The sequence below is a fragment of the Petromyzon marinus genome, chromosome 13, assembly GCF_048934315.1.
Source record: "Petromyzon marinus isolate PM22_M1 ecotype Great Lakes invasive population chromosome 13, UKy_Petmar_22M1.pri1.0, whole genome shotgun sequence".
NCBI classification, from domain to species: Eukaryota; Metazoa; Chordata; class Hyperoartia; order Petromyzontiformes; family Petromyzontidae; genus Petromyzon; species Petromyzon marinus.
In genome coordinates this window covers 4,357,943-4,380,416 of record NC_133679.1, presented here as the reverse complement: position 1 = coordinate 4,380,416, position 22,474 = coordinate 4,357,943, and the positions used below count along the sequence as shown (strand labels likewise).

The 22,474-nt window shown below is 50.5% G+C and overlaps 1 protein-coding gene across 8 annotated transcripts in view; it reads right to left on the bottom strand.

Moving 5' to 3' along the window:
• LOC116941870 (lactadherin-like) overlaps positions 1-22,474 on the bottom strand; it is a 170,856-nt gene that overhangs the window by 142,372 nt on the left and 6,010 nt on the right. Inside the window, exon 1 of one of the 8 annotated variants that reach the window (XM_076066718.1) lies at positions 8,633-9,426. The exons of the other annotated variants lie outside the window; for them this stretch is intronic. The gene's annotated coding sequence lies outside the window, so the exon portion shown is untranslated. Of the gene's footprint in view, positions 1-8,632; positions 9,427-22,474 lie in introns of those variants that run through there. 8 annotated transcript variants of the gene reach the window in all.

The window sequence follows — 22,474 nt, the reverse complement described above, 5'->3', positions numbered from 1 at the left end:
GCGGTCATGCGTGTCAGGCTACTATACAGTACGGAATGTTGTCCTTAATAAAGCAATTCTATTAAGTGAAATAAACTTTATATTTATTATATACAGTTGTATATAGAGCGTATATTTAATAAGTAACCTCTATTGACCAACCTGGTGAAGTATGGCCAAATATTCCTCAAGGTTTCCGCAAGCTATGGGCATGACTCCCCATCCATTATATTACACACAGACAGACATATATACTGTGCACATATATGTGTGTAAGAAAATGTGTAAAATAATTAAGCGTGGCATTCATGCATAGAAAGGAATGCTGTACAGTACACGTATCCACAGTATAGTACAAATGAAGGCTCTCTCTATATTGTATTATTTATATACAGTAAATTCATATTCGTTGCAGGGCATGAGCTGTATTAGAATAATATAACACAGTTTGAATGCAATTGTGTCTATTTACACGATTATGTGCACGCCTATGCGTGCACAGAATCGTGTAAAATACATACACACGTATACCTAGTGCACGTAAATACAAATATACACGCACAAAGTGTCACTATTAATAATTACAATCTAAAAGTAGAGGTTGAATTTGTTAGAACGATTCTGTGTATTTACCCTACGACTCGGGTACGCTTAACAATGTGCAATTGAATGTACTAAAGTACTAGGGCGCTTTAGCAACGATTTCAAATGACCTATTAATGTATGGAAAGTAAGACAATAGCGAACGTATCTATGCAGGCATGCATGCAATGTATACATGTGTCTATGCACGGATATACACATTCCCGGGCCTCCCCTAGGTCGACTCAGCCTTAAATGAGTACCTGGGGGGGTGGAGACAAAGGCGGCCGGGTGCGGTGCGGGCCCACCCACGCCCTTCGTGTGCCGTCGGCCTTCACGGTGGCTCGCGAACAGCACTTGCCCCCAACAGACCGTTTACGCTACACGGGTCACCTTTGTCTTTAGATGCACACCGTGTTATGCAGTGGGATTTGTTTACTCATCAGCTGTTGCAAAATCGTAGCACATTTCGGTTCAAAATGTGACCACTTTTAACTCATGGAATCCGCGGGGACGTCTCTCTCGCTCCGAATTCGAACCGTTGGTGCTGTCGAGGCCTCGTTTAAGCGAAACAACAGAATCCCTATTGATTAATTTCATAAAGAAAGACAACAAAAACAACAACATCGCTCGGCTGATTCATCCATCTATTTGTGTTGTCGTTCCTCAACTGAGAAAACTCGTTTTCCCAATTAATTAGTGCGTGCAATGCTTACGATGGGCCTTACACGCGTCATCGTTAGAGATGTGTGTGTGTTTCTGTCGTGTGACTGTTGTCGCAATCGCAGCGGTAGTGTCGCGGTTAGCGCACTTCGCTGCGAACCTGTCCACCCGAGTTCGATTCCCGCTCACGGCCACCAACACCCAGGCGACGATTATCTGAACCGGTCATTGGCCTCTTCGTGATCGAGTGAGCCACCCAAGGACGTAGCCGTGGAGTCAACATTGGGGGGGAGACCAAATCTTCCAGGGGGTGTGGGGATCCCCCCCAGAAAAAAATAATCTAAAATTGAAACGAATTTCCTGCCTAAAATATAAAAAAATCACTAACACGTAGGATGGATTTTTTTTTTTACAATAATGTCTAATAGTGTATTGTATTACATTGCTGTTTTTTTTTCTTTTTTTACCTTTCTTGTTTCATTGTATATAATGGCAGAGATTAGGAAATAATAAAGTACAACCATAACCACAATCATATCAACAGAAATCTATTTTATAGCAATATATTGGGGGGGGGGGACATTTTGAGCATATTTGAATATTGGGGGGGATGTGTCCCCCCCAATATTTATTATAATTACGGCCTTGGAGCCACCCCCCCCCCCCCCCCCCCAGTGTGCCTACCCCACCTTCATCAGGCGCTCGCTAACAGCACTTGCCCCAACAGTCTGTTAAACGGCTATACGGGGAATCTTTGTCTTTGTGACTCATTGTGTAGTTTGGCGTTGGGAAGGGACACACAGAGGCCCCGCCCTAACACAATTACACATCCAACTGTGACATCACCACATTAATTAATGCAAAACAACATCCTTGTATGGTATAGTTAGTTATGTCGCACCTCCGATTCAGCACGGTCGGCTACGTACGGTGCAAAAGAAGCTCAACATGCACACGCATGTATATATTAATCATTAGCACTGCCCCCACCCCATCCGCTTACAAGGGAGATAATAAGACATTGGGTCGACGATTCGGCTAACCGGCCTTCTTCAGAGCCCTGTTTGATCGCATTGACCACATCCAACGTCTTAAAATGATAATTAAATAGCGTCAATGCGTGCGTATGAGCAGTACAGTACTGTGATGTGGCACGCTAATAAATCAGGAGCATAAATTAACATATGCATATTTTCTTACAGTTATGTTCACAATTGCATTAACGTGAAGTACATCAACCAGCGGCGTGCCACGCGCAAATTGACACCGCGATGAACAGCAATGGTTGGTTGTAAGGTAGAAGGGGAGTATAATTGCCTGTTGCCCACTGTGGCAAAGGCCTCCCGTATAGCCTTAATCAACCTTTGGGGCAGCACCTACGAAGGCCGGAACGGCACACGAGCGGTGTGGGTGGCCAGCACCACGCCCGGCCGTCTTTGTCTCCCGCGTGGCGATGTTTACTACACACCGCACCGCGTACTCATTTGAGGCCGAGTCGACCTAGAGGAAGCCCACCACCGATTTCAGATATTCGTCATCGATGTTGGCCGTGAGCGGGAATCGAACTGTGGCGGCCGGGTTCGCAGTTCAGCGCGCTAACCGCTACACCACCGCTCCCCTCGTGGACGAGCGCGCGCACGCAAATAAAACAAAGATCCCCCGTATAGCCTTAACAGACTGTAGGGGCAAGTGCTGTTAGCGAGCACCTTACACACAGAGACAGACACGCATCTGTCCGTGATGGCGTGATTGCACGCATTCACATCGCCTCGACCGCTCGCTGCACGGAATGGAACACACACATACACACACTCCCACCTGGCAACTGTGATGATGATGCGCCCGTAATTTAACATTAAAATACGGACACAGATACAGACCTGAAAGAAAATAACCATTTTAGTTTTTGCATGTTTTTTTTAAAATATATAACATACAAAAAAAATCCACCCACGTACATGGTTTAAAGAAATTATCACTTTGCGCCCATCACAGGCCTTCCTTATACAATATACTATCTTAACACGCTCACAAAAACATCTACAGTATAGCCATTTAACAGACTCGGGGCAAGCGCTGTTCGAGGAGTAGCACCTATGAAGGCCGCAACGGCACACGAGGGGGTGGGTGGCCAGCACCTACGCCCGGCCGCCTTTGTCTCCCCAGTGGCGATGTTTACACGCCGCACCAGGATACTCATTTGAGGCCGAGTCGACCTAGGGGAGACCCACGACCGTCTGAGATAATCGCCACTGGTGTTGGTGAGCGGGAATCGAACTCGGGTCGGGGGATTTTGTAGCGCAGCGCACTAACCACTACATTGCCGCTCCCCACGCCACAGAGAGACACACTCACACAAACACTTACCCACACACAAACACACGTGTGTATGCGTGTGCGTAGGTACAGGCGCAACATTTACATTTTCATCCTGCGGCATTGCATCAGCCTCCTCGCATTTCGCGATGCAAGACTAATGTAAACAACCATTAGCTTCCCCCCCCCGCCGCCGCCTCTCCGCCGCATTCCATTCGCATCGCGTGCGTTGGCCCTCCACCCACGGACGCTGCAACATCGAAGCCACAACGCGCACAACGCTAGGGGTTCCTCTGGAATTATAAGACAGCGCGTTGTGGTGTGCGCGCGCGTGCAGGGGGAGCGGCGGCGACCCGAGTTCGATTTCCCGCTCACGGCCAACACCGGTGACGATTATCGGAACCGGTCCTGGGTCTCCCCTAGGTCGACCCAGCCTCAAATTAGTACCTGTGTGCGGTGTGTAGTAATCGTCGCCACTGGGGAGACAAGGGCAGCCGGGCGTGGTGCTGGCCTCCCACCCCCTCGTGTGCCGTGCCGGCCTTCATAGGTGCTCGCTAACAGCACTTGCCCCAATAGTCTGTTAAGGCTACACGTGGGATCTTTGTCTTTTCATGGGGGGGGGGGGGGGTAGAGGAGTGGCGCTGTTTGTGGTGGTTGGTGGTGGAGGCTACAGTTCCAATTAACGTGTGTGTGTTGCGTTTGACATTAACATTAGATTTTTTTTATGTTACGAGGCAAGGCCTACGGAGCTATACATGTTGAACTTCTTTCGCACCGTACGTAGCCAACCGTGCTAATCGTCGGTGCGGAAGAGCTCTTTATTCAGAAGCGCCTTGGCCACAAATGACAGGCCAACGAAAATTGCTTTCTTACGTGGAAATGGTACGGCGGACAGATGCTCTGAACTCATTTTGCTTCTAAAACGTGGAGGGAAAATCCCCACGCGACCACGGAGAGAGAGACACGCAAGCTTCAAATATACAGCAGCAGCAGGCGTCAAGGGACGCGATCGAACCCACGACCTCCTGTGTACCAGGCGAGGGAGATGACATCTCGCCACCGTGGCACACACAATGTATAAATGACAACCGCAACTCCTGTATGTACGACTGTACGTGTGTATGTGTGTGTGCGCGCTCGTGTGTGCATGTATGTATGGGTGCCGTGTGTGAGATTGTGGGGCCAGTGTGTGTGTGTGCGCGCGAGTCTGTGTGTTGGGAGCGGTCGGGCTGGCTGGGCTGGGCGGATGGGCAGGCGAGGAGTCGCGCCGCTAGATGTCAGAATTTCTTTGGCCTTAAAACGCCGAGCAACGGCGCTCCGAGTTACACACACAGAGAGCTTCAACTCTGGCGAGCAGCGAGAGAGGACAGGAGAGTAAGTCGCACGCACGATCTCCACAACTCATCTCTCTCTCTCTCTCTGCGCGCGCGTCTCTTCTCGCTCGCAAACTCTCGCCCTCACGCACGCAACGACGTACTGTTCGCAATGGCATTGTTGGTCTTGTTCCATGTATCGCGATATGTGTGCGTGTGGGGGGGGCTTGCTCGCCTCACCGCTCTGTACGTCTATGGGGACAAGAGACGCGCGCACGCCTACCTAGACGAAGCGTAGGGCTGTCCATTCCACTTGTGTGTGTACAGAGCCACTGTTGTCGATGTGTACACGTGCGCGTACGACCAGTATGGGTAAGCAAGCGAAGTTTGTGTGTGTGTGTGCGCGCGTGTGTTAATACGGTTGCGAGCGGAAGCATTTGTGTAGGCGTGCGCGTGTGTGCACGTGTGTATGTGTGTGCGCGCTAGGTGCTCGCTAACAGCACTTGCCTCTACACTCTGTTAAGGCTATAGGGGGATCTTTGTCTTTGTGTGTCTGCGCTATTCCCGCTCACGACCATCACCAGTGGCGATTATATGAACCGGTCCCTGGCCTCTCCTTTGGTCGACTCGGCCTCAAAACATCTGGTGCGACGAGTAGCAAACATCGCCACACGGGAGACAAAGGCGGACGGGCGTGGTGCTGGCCACCCAATCCTCACCCCCTCGTGTGCCGTCACTGCCTTCATTAGGTGCTCGCTAACAGCACTTGCCCCGATATTCTCAGGCTATACGGGGGACCTTTGTCTTTGCAGTATGTGGTTGTGTGTTGGTCGGTGTAAGTATAAAAATATGTATGTGCATGTGCGCGTCTTCTTCGTGTATGTACGTGCGTTTTGTGTATTAACAGCTGTGAGTATGCACGTGTGCACATATATTATTGATTCAATATGCAGGATGTGCATATGCCAAATTGATAGTGTAATAATGTGCAGCTCTTTGGCAATCCACTGCTGGATGAAGGCCTTCTGGGGTGGAAGGGGGGTGTTTGACCATGCTTCACCAATCTGGGTCAGTGCGGGGTTGGTATGGGGGGGGGGTTGTGAATATAATTTCCCACATATCACTCGCTAACTTTTCTACAGTTATACGCGTATAAGTGAGTCCGACAGTAATTTCACCATAAACAGTTCGTATTAAAACAACAAGTTACGTGTAAAGGCGAGTAAAGAGCGTCCCAACACGTCCAAGTACACATCAACTGCAGTTTCGCCATCGCTCATTGATACGATGGAAATGTAGGAACTCTGCTTCTGACCGAATTTCTGCCGGTAAGTTCCTGTAGAAAATCGACACAACCGGGCGGGGTCGAGAAGTGAAGGAGTCCTAATAAATAAATAAATAGTTTGGCGGGGGGCAGTGAACTAATTACTTAAAGAATTGTCCGCGTGTGTCTGCGGATCCATACCCGGCCACCCGAGTTCGATTCCCGCTCGCGGTCACCGATACCAGTGACGATTATATCTGAACCGGTCCTGTGCATCCCCCTAGGTCGGCTCAGCCGCAATTTAGTAAGCTTGGTTGCGGAGTGTAAACATCGCCGCTGGGGAGACAAAGGCGGCCGGGCGTGGTGTTGGCCACCCACCCAACTCGCGTGCCGTTCCGGCCTTCATTAGGTGCTGCTCGTTAACAGCACTTGCCCTAACAGTCCGTAAGGCTATACGGGGGATCTTTATTCTTCGAATATTTGGATCCATACGTAAATATGTAGTGGTTCAAACGTAGAAACAACAATCCGTTCTTTGGAACTATTATGATTAACAAGGACAAAGATTCCCCGTATAGCCTTAAAAAGGTTTTGAGGCAAGTGCTGTTAGCGAGTAGCAACCTATGAAGGCCGGCACGGCACGCGATGGGGTGAGCGGCCAGCATTAGGCCCGGCCGCCTTTGTTTCCCGAGTGGCGCTGTATACACATAGCACTAGCTACTCATTTGAGGCCGAGTCGACATAGGAGAGGCCCAGGACCGGTTCGGATAATTATCAACGGTATTGATGGTGGCCGTGAGCGGGAATCGAACTGGGGTTGCGAGGTTCGTAGCGCAACGCGCTAACCGCTACACTACCGCTCCCCTGTTAGATTTAACGACTCAAATTTGAGTAGAAATATTATACTGGGCACGCAGAATTGACGAATAAAAATTGTTTATACATTCAAAACAACATCGTGTTATATACGCCTGTTACATAGCACGCATTGTAAGCGAAACTGTCATACATCTCATTGTAAGATGACTACGGTGTACTGTATATGCCTACGCACTCCATTCAAATGTAGCCTACATCATTGGGTGACGCGTGAGACGATCAATTGTAATAATGATTAATAATTGTCGTATTGTTTTCACGTGCCTTTCTTTCCAACGATGGGGAATGTGAGTTGCCCGTGTGTGTGTGTGTATATATATAGACAGTATGTAACACAAGCTATAGGTGTGTGATTACATCCCCGATGTGTGAGCGCGTGCGGTGGCGGGGAGCGGTGGTGTCCGTGGCTTTTAACGCACCGCGCCATGAACTCGTCTCAACCCGAGTTCGACTAAGGACCAGCGACGAACACCTTAACTGGCCCTGGGCCTCCCCGATTTCGATGTTGTAAACAATGGGGAGGCAAAGGCGGCCGGGCGTGGTTCTGGCCACCCACCTTCGCGAGCAGCACTCTCTTCAGGGCTACACGGGGCCAATACGAAGGCGATCTCCCCGTTGGTGGTGTTCGCGAGCGCCAATTACGGTTGCTCATAAAACACGTGGAGAGTGTGGGGGGCAAGGCAAGGGGGCTACTGATCACACCCGGCCCCAAGTGCGCACGCACGGCACAAAGACACCAGACCCCCCCCCTCCCCCCCACGTATAGCCCGAGGTAAAGCGCTGCGCTCATACAGCGAGCACCTACGAAGGCCGGCACTGCACAACACTGGGATGGGGTCGCCAATCAACGAACGAGTCGACCTACCCGAGGCACGGAAACCGGTTCAGATAATCGCCACCGGTTGTAGCGGTGGCCGTGAGCGGGAATCGCTCAACAATAGACAAAGATCCACCGTATAGGCTTTAACAGACTGTTGGGGCAAGTGCTGTTAGCGAACACCGATGATGGCCGGAGCGCCACACGAGGGGGTGGGTGGCCAGCACCACGCCCGGCCGCCTTTGTCTTTCCAGGACTCGTGTTTAAACACACAGGTGTTCATTAAAGGCCAAATCGACCTAGGGGAGGCCCAGGGCCAGTTCAAATAATCGTCACTGGTGCTGGTGGACGTGAGCGGCAATCGACTTCGGCTCGCAGTGTTCGCAGTGCGCTAACCGCTACGCCACCGCTCCCCACAACAAAGACAAAGATCCCCCGTATAGCCTTAGCAGACTGTAGGGCCAAGTGCTGTTAGCGAGCACCTATAAAGGTGCGGCACGGCACACGAGGGGGTGGGTGGCCAACACTACATCCGGCCGCCTTTGTCTCCCTAGTGGCGATGTTTACACATCGAATCAGGTACTCATTTGAGGCTGAGTCGACCTACGGGAGGCCCAGGACCGGTTCAGATAATCGTCACTGGCGTTGGCCGTGAGCGGGAATCCAACCCGGGTCACCAGGTTCGCAGCGCAGTGCGCTAACCGCTACACCACCGCTCCCCACAACGAACGCGCGCGCGCATACATTGCATGGCATTGACGCTGCAACATAAGAAGAAGCACTTGCAATAGAGGATAACAAAAGGCTTGTTGTACTTACCCGTTGCACCCATTGGCAACAGCAACACACGCGGTTCGCTATCACGGGGGTGGGGGGGGGGGTGCCCAAACCAACACGGAACAGCATCGGACCGAGAATTCGCGCTCGCAGCGACGTTCACCTGACCCCGCGTTCACCATCGCTGCGCGTTCAGCGCCCAAGCAAAACTCACGGACTCTCTACTCACTGCCGCCACCGCTGCTTTCCAAAAAAAAACAAAAACCCCTTCACGAATGAACGGCAATTTTTTTTTCTACGAAAAAATTACACACAAACAAAATATATAAGTCGATACAATTCTAACCGGGGCACGGAGAGCGTCATTTATTAAAACGATGACCGAGGCTGCCCGGATCGCGGCAGCGTCAGCCTGACGCGCGGCTCTCAGTAATTAGCGGCGGAGGCGGCGCGCGCACACGGCGCCCTGACGTCACTCGCCGACGATAATTGTTGATTGGAGGCGCCTTGATTGTAACCACCGCTCGTCACTCTGCCGGGGCTCTTAATTTGTACGTACACAGCGGGGGGGGGGGGGGGGTGGCAGGGAGTAAGTGGGGAGCGGTGGTACAGCGGTTAGCGCTGCGCCGCGTAACCGGGTTCGATTCCCGCTCACGGGTCACCAACACCAGGTGACGATTATCTGAGCCGGCCCTGGGCCTCCCCCAGAGTCGACTCGGCCTCCAATGAGTACCTGCTGCGGTGTGTAAACATCGCCGCTAGGGAGACAAAGGCGGCCGGGCGTGGTGTTGGCTCGCCCACCCCCTCGTGTGCCGTGCCGGCCTTCATAGGTGCTCGCTAACAGCACTTGCCCCAAACAGTCTGTTGTCTATACGGGGGATCTTTGTCTTTGTTATACACATTGTGCCTGTGTGTGTATGTATGGCGGAGCGGTGGCGCAGTGGTTAGCGCTACGCTGCGCTACGAACCCTTTCGTCCCGAGTTTCATTCCCGCTCATGGCTATCAACACCGGTGACGATTATCTGAACCGGTCCTGGGCCTCCCCTCGGTCGATTCAGCCTCCAATGAGTACCTGCTGCGGTGTGTAAACATCGCCGCTAGGGAGACAAAGGCGGCCGGACGTGGTGTTGGCCACCCACCCCCTCGTGTTTCCGTGCCGGCCTTCATAGGTGCTCGCTCACAGCACTTGCCCCTACAGTCTGTTAAGGGCTTACGAGGGTTCATTGTCTTTTGTTTGTGATATTGCAGCGTTGGCAGTGGTTGGGTCACCCAGCACACGTCACTGTATACATTTTATATAAACTCTACACGTTCATCATTGCCCTTTACAGGATGACTTACGCAATAGGCGACGTTATGACAAGTGGGTCCTTTTTCGTATAGGATAAATAGGTAATGGCAGCGGTATTTAAATCAGAGCAGAGATATTATTTCTCCATAATGAAAAGGGGCAATTGCCCGAAACGTCGCCTATTAAATATGTTCTCATTCTCAGCTCAGTGTTGTTGACGAATGCGCGTAGAGCTTCGCGTGAATTGTGTACGCGCACACACGCGCGCTTGCGTTGAATACTCTACGCATGGTATCTATTTATAGAGATCGATACTGACGCAGCAAAGATTAGGAACCGATCCACTTAATGTCACCTGAACGGTTTCAACAACGATAATTGCCATGCATTTACTGAAACAACGTTCCGATATTTATACTCCGACGACAATGAATATTTTGGTATGTGTTGTTTGCATACTTGTGATACTGTATCGGAACAACACGTATGCTTTCGCGACCAATAATAATAATAATAAAGGTTTTTGGAAGCAGGAAGACAATTCTGGCAACACGCCTGACGAAGCTGGTTGTCAGCACCAGCGAAACGTCGGGCTCAAATTGTAAACGCTGTGGCTTTACTCTCCATCACACCGATGTGCTGAGGTTGTAGCTAATTGGCACGTTTTGTTCACGTGACAAACCTCACTAATTGGTTGTGCCAGGTGGTGGTAGGTCATTAACGGCACATTTTATATTTACGCGATCTAACCCAAAGACGTTGATTATTATGAATACTGTATCTGCACGTAGCTTGTGTGTGGGTAAGTGTATGGATTCAAATCAAACGCCACCGAGAGCTGCCCGTGCAGCATTTCTTAAACGAAGCTACAGCTTTGCTGATGACAGTGAATGAAGCTGAAACTCGCAAATCTCCAATTTTTAAAATAAGATTCTACCGTGCAACCTTGTTCTGAAACACCCATGTATTCAGGTCCGATTGGTGACAATTTAAAACGTTTTTTTTCAACGGTTACATTTTATTGTTTGACACTTAGCAGCACTGAGTATTTTGACGCGTGCAAAGATACTTAAATAAGACAGTACTTGCATGGTCGTCCAATAAAGTAATATTACATCCTTCGCCAGTAGGATGCAATATTACTTCCGTCTAGCGAACCATTTGGCAGGAGAATTTGCTTGCTGGAAATACAATCTTCGACAAGTTTCCACTTCATTGAGCCTCATGAGCAGTGTGCGGCCAACACGAAGCAATGCCCGCCTCGTGCTCCCTTTGTCAGCGGGAATGTCAAAAACAAGTGGCGGATTTCACAATTAATACGTGCGCTATTATTGTGCGTACTGTCTATGTGCATAGCCTTACGGTCAATCCACTGCTTGATTAGGACATCCGCATTCCATACGAGTCTTCTATGACTATGCTTCACCACGCCGGTGCATTCATTTCACGTGATCATAAATACAGAGCCTACAGTGCAATGGGAATGCACGTGTACACACATGTGTATAAATGTTGTATATAAGACTAAGTTAAGAAGTAGTTTAAAAAGGAATAGAATATATTTGTTATACTACAGGCGCTCGAATTAATACCGTTATATAGACATTGATTACGATATAAATATGGTACTTATAAATAGATTAATTTAATTATATTTATTATCTCCAGTTCATATTTAGAGCGTGGGTCACACGTTTAAAATTATAGCGCGTTCAATGTGCGTGTTATATATTTAACGGCGTTAAAAATCGATCATACAACAACACACGTGCACACACAATTAATGAGTTAACGTCAGCATCATTACATCAGCCGTCATCAATCCACTGCTAGATGGAGACCGACTTCCCAAGATGTCATGATTTCACACTCACGTATATTCACACATTCCATAAATTTACGTTATACAGGACACACAATGCGTCCGAATTTGAGTCACGTAAATCAATACAATATGAAATACATTGATTAAATATATAGAGGTCAGTAATTGTAAGTAAGCATGCTGTTTGTAAAAAAAAACAACTGCGGCATAAAATATTTAAATATACGGTACATTTCGTTAAGCGAGATGTAATATCCCACGTCCGTATATCGATACGGTAATTAACAAACACGTTGAAATCTAGCTACAGTTAAACGTCACGGCAATGCACAATCGCCATTTAAAAGTCGCATCTTTGTCGGCGTCTATAAACACATTTCATGCCGGTACATGCACATCTAACATGTGGCCGCTTAATCCATCTAACATTCGCCACGAAAGCATTGCGCACAACGCGTCTCTTCAAGCAAATACATTCCCGCTAACACCACCACGACCACTGACAATCAATCAAACGAATCGTGCTAATCGATGGCGCTAATGATGATGAACTAATATCTGCAATAATATCCAAGGTCGCGCATTGATGCGGTATTAACAAATAGAAACCAGATACAGCTCTCCCGTGTACTATCGCCTAGTCACCGGTGCTGTTAGCGAGCACCTATTAAGGCACACGGAGTAAGTCTGCGTTGTCAGTAACCGCGCCCAAGTCCACTTTGTGGCCCCGTAGCTTCGGATCCACCGCCCACAGATAGCCGTTAACGCCTGAGTCAACCTAGAGGAGGGCCACGACAGATTCAGACTTTCACTTTCCAACTGACGTGCATGGACGGGGAATGAACTCAGGTTCACCGTGTACATAGCACAGTCCCTTGCTATTGGTAACAGTGAACAAAGACAAAGATCCCCCGTATAGCCTTAACAGACTGTTGGGGGCAAGTGCTGTTAGTGAGTAGCATCAACTATGAAGGCCGGAACGGCACACGAGGGGGTTGAGTGGCCAGCACCACTCCCGGTCGCTTTTGTCTCCCCAGTGGCGATGTTTCCACACTGCAACCAGGTACTCATTTCAGGCTGAGTCGACCTAGGGGGAGACCCAGAACCGGTTCAAATAATTGTTACTGTTGTTGGCCGTGAGCGGGAATCGTAACAATGCATCACCGTTATATCCAAAGGGACGCGCAGTGATTGCAATGCTGGAGGACTGTGTAAACAATACGTGAGATTAGCGTTGGCCCAGAATCATACGCACACACGCACACACACACGACAGATCGCGCGTACAGCGTACGTAGAGACTGCTGGGAGTCAGCGCTGTTCGCGAGCGCCTATTCAGGTGACGGGGGCGGTAGCACAAATTGGGTGGCGTGGTCAGCACCACGCCCGGTCGCATTTGTCTCCCAATTGGTGATGTTTGGCACAGGGCTCCAAGTGCTACTCATTTACGGCTGAATCGACCTATAGGAGGCTCGGAGCGTGCAGGTTCAGGGTACTGCTGAACAATTGGTGTTGGTGGCCTTCCGCGGGAATCGATCTCACGTCGCCAGCAGGCTCGCAGTGCGCTAACCACTGCGCCACCGCTCCCTCCCCCACATATATAAAGACACAGGTCTCACCCCCCACCCCCCACATATAGCCTGTTAGGGCAAGTGCTGTTAGCGAGCACCTATGAAGGCCTTCACGGCACGGCACGCGAGGGGGTGGTGTGGCCATAATCATGCCCGACCGCCTTTGTCTCCCCAGCCTTGACATTTAAACGCCACAGCCATTGCTCGCACTCACACACACTCGGGAACCAATACCCCGATTTGCATACAAATAAAATCGCACACCTAACGCAAAAAAATATATAATAATTCACATCCACCAATACGACCACAAGCGAAAACACACGCGCGCACACAAAGACAAAGATCCCCTGTACAGCCTTCAAGAGACCGTGGGGGCAAGTGCTGTTAGCGAGCACCTATTAAGGATGGCCACGGCACGCGAGGGGGTGGAGTAGCCATCACCACCCCCTCGCCTCCCCGGCCATGCCGGTGTGTAATACACCCAGCGCCGGCTATACTCATGTTGGTGCTGAATTGACCTAAAAGATGCGTTCTGCTCGGAGGTCGTTTCAGACCGTCGCGACTGATGTTGGCCAAGCGGCCTGGAATCGAACTCGGCTCGCCAGAGGCTTCGCAGCGCAATGCGCCAACTACCGCTGCTGCGACCACCGCACCCGAACAGGCGAAAAAGACAAAGGTTCCCCGCCTCGTAGCCTTGACAGATTCATGGGGCAAGTGCTGTGAGCGAGCACCTGTGAAGGCCGGAACGGCACACGAGGGGAGGGGATGGGCAGCACCGAGCCCATTCGCCTTTGTGCCCCAAGTGACGATGATTTTACACACCGCACCAGGTATAGATTTTAGGCCGAGTCGACCTAGGCGAGACCCAGAACCGGTTCAGATCAGTCACCGGTGTTGGCCTTTTGAGCGAGAATCGACCTGGGGGGGGGGGGGGAGGGGGCGCAGAGGATCGTAGCGCAGCGGGCTAACCGCTGCACCACCGCTCCTTCGTATAATAGACACGCACGGACAGATAGCCCACACGCCTCCATCACACACCCACACACACGGGCGCGGTCTCTATACGAGGAGAGAGAGAAGTTCAAAGCGACAGAGAAAGACGCGCGCCACTGCGTTGCGTTTTACAACCTGTCCACTAACGCGTCCCTTGTGTTAACGCCCGCGGGGGCCACGCTGAGGTTGAGGGCGTGGGGGTGGTGGGAGGAGGAGGAAGGGCGGACCCCGTGTCCCTGCCCCGGAGGCGGACCCCTACGACCCCCGGGGTCCCCGGGGTTAAGCGTCGCCCCCTTGAGTCGGGGGGCCGCGCTTTCATCGCGTGACGGGGACAGCGCGACAATGGCCTGGCAGTGGCCACGCTCGTGGTGGCTAATTGCCAAGGGGGTTATCCCCCCCCCCCGTTTGGTTAAATGGGCGTAAATAACACAGACTCTTGTAATTGCGGTTATATAGGCTGCCTTTAAAGGAGGCTGTTAAAAATCACGAGCGTGGTCGTGGTGGTGGTGGGGAGGCGGAGGGGTTGGACGAGGGGCGAGGGAGGAGGGGGCTTGAGGCGAGGGTTGGCACGTCGCCCTTTGCCACGGGGAATAGGAACGGGGACGACTCCTTGGGCTGGCTCCTGTCGAGGCGCGATCGTGGGCCAAACGCTCACGAATTATTACAGCGCCCGTGTATCGCGTAATGTGACTGATGCTTGATTCCGCGATGATTGGCGAATGACGGCGTGATCCTCTTTGGATGTCGATTCGTTAATTTTTGATGATCGGCGATTAGTGCTGATCGATGACGAGTGGTGATAATTAGCGACTGATTTGGTGCTTGCGGATGACTGGTGGAGAGATTACGATTGGAGACTGATGATCGGTGAATGACGATTGTTACTTGACGATGGGATGCCGATTGGCGCATTGATGACTCGATTATGTGTTACATCGATGACACGCCATGGGAGAGAATGGGATTCGATCTCTGGGCGGATGTGGCCGCCTTGACCCTGCAAGTTCATTTATCCGGGCAGAGATGTGCGGAAAGCCCCTGGCAGGCTGCGTGAGTGTGTGGGGGGGGCCTCAATTGACGGCCGTGGGATGCCGTTGTTGTACGCCGCACGAGTTAACGGCAGACATCTTGTAATTACGTACAGTCGTGCGCTCCGTCATATTTGCATGCAGAGGTCTCTCCGGGTATACAGTGGGTTTGTGATGCTAATAGAGTGAAACTGTCCATTAATGTGCACGAAATTTGCATGCAGTGACACGCACGCGCACAAGATAAAGATTCCCCCCCCACCCACACACACTCCTCCCCCGTGTCGCCTGAACAGAGTGTTGGGGTAAGCGCCGTTTGCGAGCACCTCTGAAGGCCGGCAACGGCGCACCCGGGGCTCGGGTGTGCCAGCACAACACCCGGCCGTCTTTATCTCCCTGGTGGCGATGCTTGTACTACACACGGCCACCAGGTACTCATTCGAGGCCAAGTCGACCCAGGCGAGGCCCACGACCGGCTCAGATAAGAGTCGAACCCCTGGCTTCGCAGCGCGGCGTCGCGAACGACTCCACCACCACCACCGTGCCCCCGCTATCTCCACGCGAGCCACATCGGAACAAGCGGAGAGTACTCGCACAACTCTCCGCGAATCCCATGGGCCATATGAAAGAAAACAAAGATTTCCCGTGTAGCTGAATGACCCCGTAGGTGCCAGTGCTGTTAGCGAGCACCTATTAACGTAAGCACGTCGCAGTAAGGGGTGGTGTGACCCAGCACTACCGAATCCTGTATGTCTCCCGAGTGGCGAGGTTTACATACCACCACCGGCTACCTTTTTAAGGACTGAGTCGACCAAATGGAGATGTTCAGACATCGCTTGCGACTCAGGTCAGCCGTGGCCAGGAATCGAACAACTCGGGTGGCTTGACACGCAGTGAAGTGCGTGGCCAGCACCACGCCCGGACGCCTTTGTCTCCCCAGTGGTGATGTTTACACACCGCACCAGGTACTCGTTTGAGGCCGAGTCGACCTGGGGGAGGGGGGAGTTCGCCAGGACCGCTTCAGATAATCGCCACCGGCGTTGGCCGTGAGCGGGAATCGCACCGCACCATGCACTAACCCACAAAGTCCGAGTCTCATCTATCAGGAGGCGTCGGACCTGTTGAGGAAATTTGCCACTGAATTTTGGTGATGAATGGGATTTGCAATTTGACGGCCGGGTTCGCAGTGCAGTGCGCTAACCACTGCGCCACCGCTCTCCATAGACGTAAGCGGTTGTGAGCACCTATGAAGGCCGGAACGGTACACGAGGGGGTGGGTGGCCAGCACCACGCCCGACCGCCTTAGTCTCCCGAGTGACAATGTTTTTATCCACCGCACCAGGTACTCATTTGAGGCTGAGTCGACCTAGGGGAGGCCCAGGACCAGTTCAGATAATCGTCACTGGTGTTGGCCGTGAGCGGGAATCGAACCCGGGTCGCCAGGTTCATAGCGCAGCGCCCTAACCGCTACACCACCGCTCCCCACAAAAGGACACATACAGACACACAAACACCGCGTTGTGTTGAGTCAAACAACATACATAGACTCACGTGTACATGTACACACAAGCATGTACTGCACGTAAATACATACTGTTGTGTAGAGATAGTCATATCGTGCATGCGTACACATGCATTCACAACAACATACATATCCAGGCAATAATTCCTTTTTACTCAAATTTAAATAACAATGCAATCATGGGTGTATTCCACTGTGTGCTTCTGCATTCACCAACAATATCTCCCCTCGTGTAGCCTTAACAGACTGTTGGGGCAAGTGCTGTTAGCGAGCACCTATGAAGGCCGTAACGGCACATGAGGGGGTGGGTGGCCAGCACCACGCCCGACCACCTTTGTCTCCCCGGTGGCGATGTTTACTACACACCGCACCAGGTACTCATTTGAGGCCGAGTCGACCTCGGGGAGGCCCAGGACCGCTTCAGATAATCGTCACTGGTGTTGGCCGTGAGCGGGAATCGAACTCGTGTCGCCGGGTTCGTCGCACACACACACACACACCCATACACATCACGACACACACACACCCATACACATCACGACACACACACACACCCATACACATCACGACACACACACACCCATACACATCACGACACACACACACCCATAGACATCACGAGACACACACACCCATAGACATCACGAAACACACACACCCATACACATAACGAGACACACACACACCCATACACATAACGAGACACACACACACCCATACACATCACGACACACACACACCCATACACATCACGACACACACACACATCACGAGACACACACACACACATACCCATACACATCACGACACACACACACCCATACACATCACGACACACACACACACACACCCACACACATCACGACACACACACACACACCCACACACATCACGAGACACACACACCCACACACATCACGAGACACACACACACATACACATCACGACACACACACATCCACACACATCACGACACACACACACACCCACACACATCACGAGACACACACACATACCCATACACATAACGAGACACACACATACACATAACGAGACGCACACACACACATAACGAGACACACACACACATCACGAGACACACACACACACCCATACACATCACCACACACACCCATACACATAACGAGACACACACATACACATAACGAGACACACACATACACATAACGAGACACACACATACACATAACGAGACACACACATACATATCACAAGACACACACACACACATAACGAGACACACACACACATAACGAGACGCACACACATACACATAACGAGACACACACACACATAACGAGACACACACACACCCATACACATAACGACACACACACACACCCATACACATAACGACACACACACACACCCATACACATAACGACAGACACACACACCCATACACATAACGACAGACACACACACCCATACACATAACGACACACACACACACCCATACACATAACGACACACACCCATACACATAACGACACACACACACCCATACACATAACGACACAGACACACACCTATACACATCACGAGACACATCAACAGACGGGCACTACATACTCACAAACGGACACAAATGCTACATAGGCTTCTATAATACAAGTAACAACAAAACTGTTGAATTCCAAAATGGGATACACAGACTCACACGTAAAAACACGATTGTGTTCAATTGTAATATGGTAAATCACATCAACACACATGCACAGCAAAAATTGCGTCTCATTACAGACCGTGATTTTAGATACACATACACACGTGAGTTCACACACAAACGTAAAACCACTATTATGTTGCACAAACACTTTAAATGTATACAAACGAGTAACAACACAATTGTGTCACATCACACACTGGATATTCCCAGATACAAGTAACAGCAAATTCAATTGTGTTACATTCCACACTGGAAATTCACACGTAAAAACAACAACACAATCGTGTTTTACAATATAAACTGGGATTTCACACGCACACACAGCATAATTGCGTGTTAAATTACAGTGGTATTTCATGCACACGGAGACATACGTGCACACACAATTCCTGACACAATTGTGTTACGTTCTTACACCTACACACACGATTAAAAGGAAATTTCCTGTTATATTTGACACTGGGATGTCACACACACACACACGTAATACAACGTTTGTTCAATTACACGTTGCGATTTCAAAACAAACACAAGAATCGCACAACTGTGCGTGGGATTCCAGACTGGGATGTTAACATACACCACAACCGTTTAAACGCAAGTATATATTCCACACCGAGATGTCACATGCAAAGACAAAGATCCATCGAATAGCCTTAATAGACTGTTGGGGCAAGTGCTGTTAGCGAGTAGAAACCTAAGAAGGAACGGCACACGAGGGGGGTGGGTGGCCAACACCACGCCCGGCCGCCTTTGTCTCCCTCGTGGCGATGATTACACACCGCACCAGCTACTTATTTGAGAATCAACGTATACGTTGACCTAGGGGAGGGCTCAGGCCCTGGTTCAGATACCAAGAACGGTTCAGATAATCGTCACCAGTTGCGAGTTGGGACTCGAACTCGGGTCGCCGGATTCGTAGCGCAGCGTAGCGCTAACCACTACACTACCGCTCCTCTGCCCACTCGAACGCGTCCACACGCAAAGCAACAACACAATTGTGTTAAACTCCTCACTGCGATTTCACACGCAAAGACAAAGATCACCCGTATAGTCTTTACAGACTGTTTGGGGCAAGTGCTGTTAGCGAGCACCTATCAAGGCCGGAACGGTACACGAAGGGGTGGGTGGCCGGCACCACGGCCGACCGCCTTTGTCTCCCCTAGTGGCGATGTTTACTACACACCGCCCCGGGTTCTAATTTGGGGGCTGAGTTGACCTAGTGGAGGCCCAGGCGCGATTCAGATAATCGTCACCGGTGTTGGCCGTGAGCGGGAATCGAACTCGGGTGGCCAGGTTCGTAGCGCAGCGTAGCGCTAACCGCTACACCACCGCTCCCCCGCATTGCGATTTCACACAAACACACTCACTCACACACTCAGCGTGCACTCCACTTCCTTAAGTGCGATGGGACGAAATATTATCAACAAAGGCTCAAAAGCAAACCTCTGCCATTCTACACTGAGCCGGGAAAGTCAAGCGCAGCAATTAGGCATTCTTACAACCACCACCACCACCAGCAGCACGCCGCCTTTGTATCCCCGGCCATTCTCAGCGACGCACTCGCCAAACAAAAGAGGAGAGAGCCGGGGGGGGGGGGGGAGTGGGGGGGGGGGGACTAATTTGAACATTTTACTAAAACCCTCGGCTCTTAAGTGGGCCCAGTTTTCTGTGCCGGCTAAATAACTCAATTGACGGAAAGTGTTCGGAATGCGCCCGGATGGGGGCCCACGCGGGTGGGATGGATCGCGACTCATGTCGTCGGGACCCTCACCGCACCGCACAATTTTGCGCGGTGCGGTTGGACTACGGAGGCGGGCAGGCGGGTTGACGTTGGGTGCTGTTGTGTGAGCAGAGAGACGGAGAGAGAGAGAGACGGAGAGAGCTGGGTGGCTTCTGTGCTTATGGATTGAGATCTCAGCGCTCACGTATACTCAGTAAGAACACCGGTATTGCATGTGTGAATTGGGAGTTAATACGTATTAGGTGTTATTGGTGGGTTGTGGGAACTCTTCATGTATGCAGCAATGTCTGCTGCTGATGGTATTAATTATGATATTATTGTTAAGTACTTTGTTAATTACACTCCAGGATGAAGATCTCCTCACGCCTGCGTCGCTCGGTGGAGGTTACGTTGACCATACTTCACCACTCTGGTCAGTGCAGGCTTGTCAAGGGGGGGATAACCTATGACTCGCCACTGATGTCCAGCCTAGCCGCGTGTCGAACCGAGGTCCACCCAGCTCATAACGCGGTTGTGCAAACTCGCTTCGCCACCGCTCCTTCGCTTGAACAACAATAACAACATTCCCTGGAGCGAAAATGTCCATTTGTTTGTATAAAGTTAACGTTCTGTAAATATGTACCTTTTTTGTTTAACATATCTAAACTATGAACACGGTTGGCTACGTACGTACGGGTTGGGCAAGAAGTTCAACACACACACTAACGGCCACGTAAAAGCCCGTGCAGCTCATCAGTTGGGACGAGTGTTTGGGTCGCGCATCGCACCGATACGCGCGCGGCTACTGTGGGCTCGTGCGCGTGACCGTGGGCTCGTGCGCGAGACCGTGGGCTCGTGCGCGTGACCGTGGGCTCGTGCGCGTGAACGTGGGCTCGTGCGCGTGAACGTGGGCTCGTGCGCGTGACCGTGGGCTCGTGCGCGTGACCGTGGGCTCATGCGCAGCCCATGGTTAGAGCGGTGGCGCAGTGGTTAGCGCACCCGGCGAAGGGAATTCGATTCACGACCACGGATGGAGGCGTTATAAGAAGGGGGGGAGGGAGAGCGAGGGGATATCCCAACACGCAAGTGACCAGCGCGGTGAAGTATGGTTTAAATCACAGCCGCGGCTTGAGAGAAATTGGGAAGCCTTCAATCCAGCAGTGGATTGACAAAGAGCTAACGCTTATTATTGCTGTTGTTTTTTTAAAGATAATATACGGTTGGATGACTATGACCTTTAAAACAAGTTTAAAACCGTATAAAACGTACACGATTATAAGATAAATTATCTGTAAGTTACGTGGAGGAATGTCTTACGTTTTTGATATTAGCATATAATACAATGCATTAAATATATTATAGTGTATCCATTGCACGTGAAATATGATCAAAATCTCAAATGTTTTTTTGTTATAACGCATAAACTTGCATGCGTGCGTACCCCCTAATATTTTGTCATTTATCTACAATATGTAACATAAATGTGAGCTGCAACATATTATGTCGTAACTAACGTAAAATCAACGTTCTACAATAAGTACTATATATAGCAGAGTCTCAACAATACGGACCGTGTATCATTTTAATATATATAGCCTGTACAGCCATGTAATAGACAGAAGCTATATATTTAAAATCATTGTGACTCTATATTTAATTCATATTGTAGTACAAAACCGATTCATGTAATGCTGTATATATTCACAAAAAAGTCACAGCAGTAGAGTGTATATCTATAATATTGCAGACTTGACGTATATTCAACATATATAACAAAAATGTAACGCGAATTATATAAAACCACTTGCGCGTCATATAGTTTCCCGAGTCATCATAGCATCGTGCATATTGTAAAGCCTAACACACCTACTATATACACCATGAATAGCGATGCACCGGACGGAATAGAGATCTCAATTCAAGACAAGAACCATTACTCGTGATATCCAATTGTTTCTTAGTCAACGTCTTAAATTCTAGAACAGACCCCACCTGAGAAGAAAATCCCGACACGCAACTGCCAATGCTAGGCAAGTCCCCCCCCCCCCGCCGTGTGCAACCAAAGACAAAGATCCCATCCCACCGTATAGCCTACACGCGATGTTAGGCCAGGTGCTGTTAGCGAGCACGCCACGACCGCGCCGGACCGCCGTTGTCTCCCCGGTACCGACTGACGCGTGACGCACCACCGTACCAGGTACTCATTTTAAGACCGAGTCGATCTAGGGGAGTTGGAG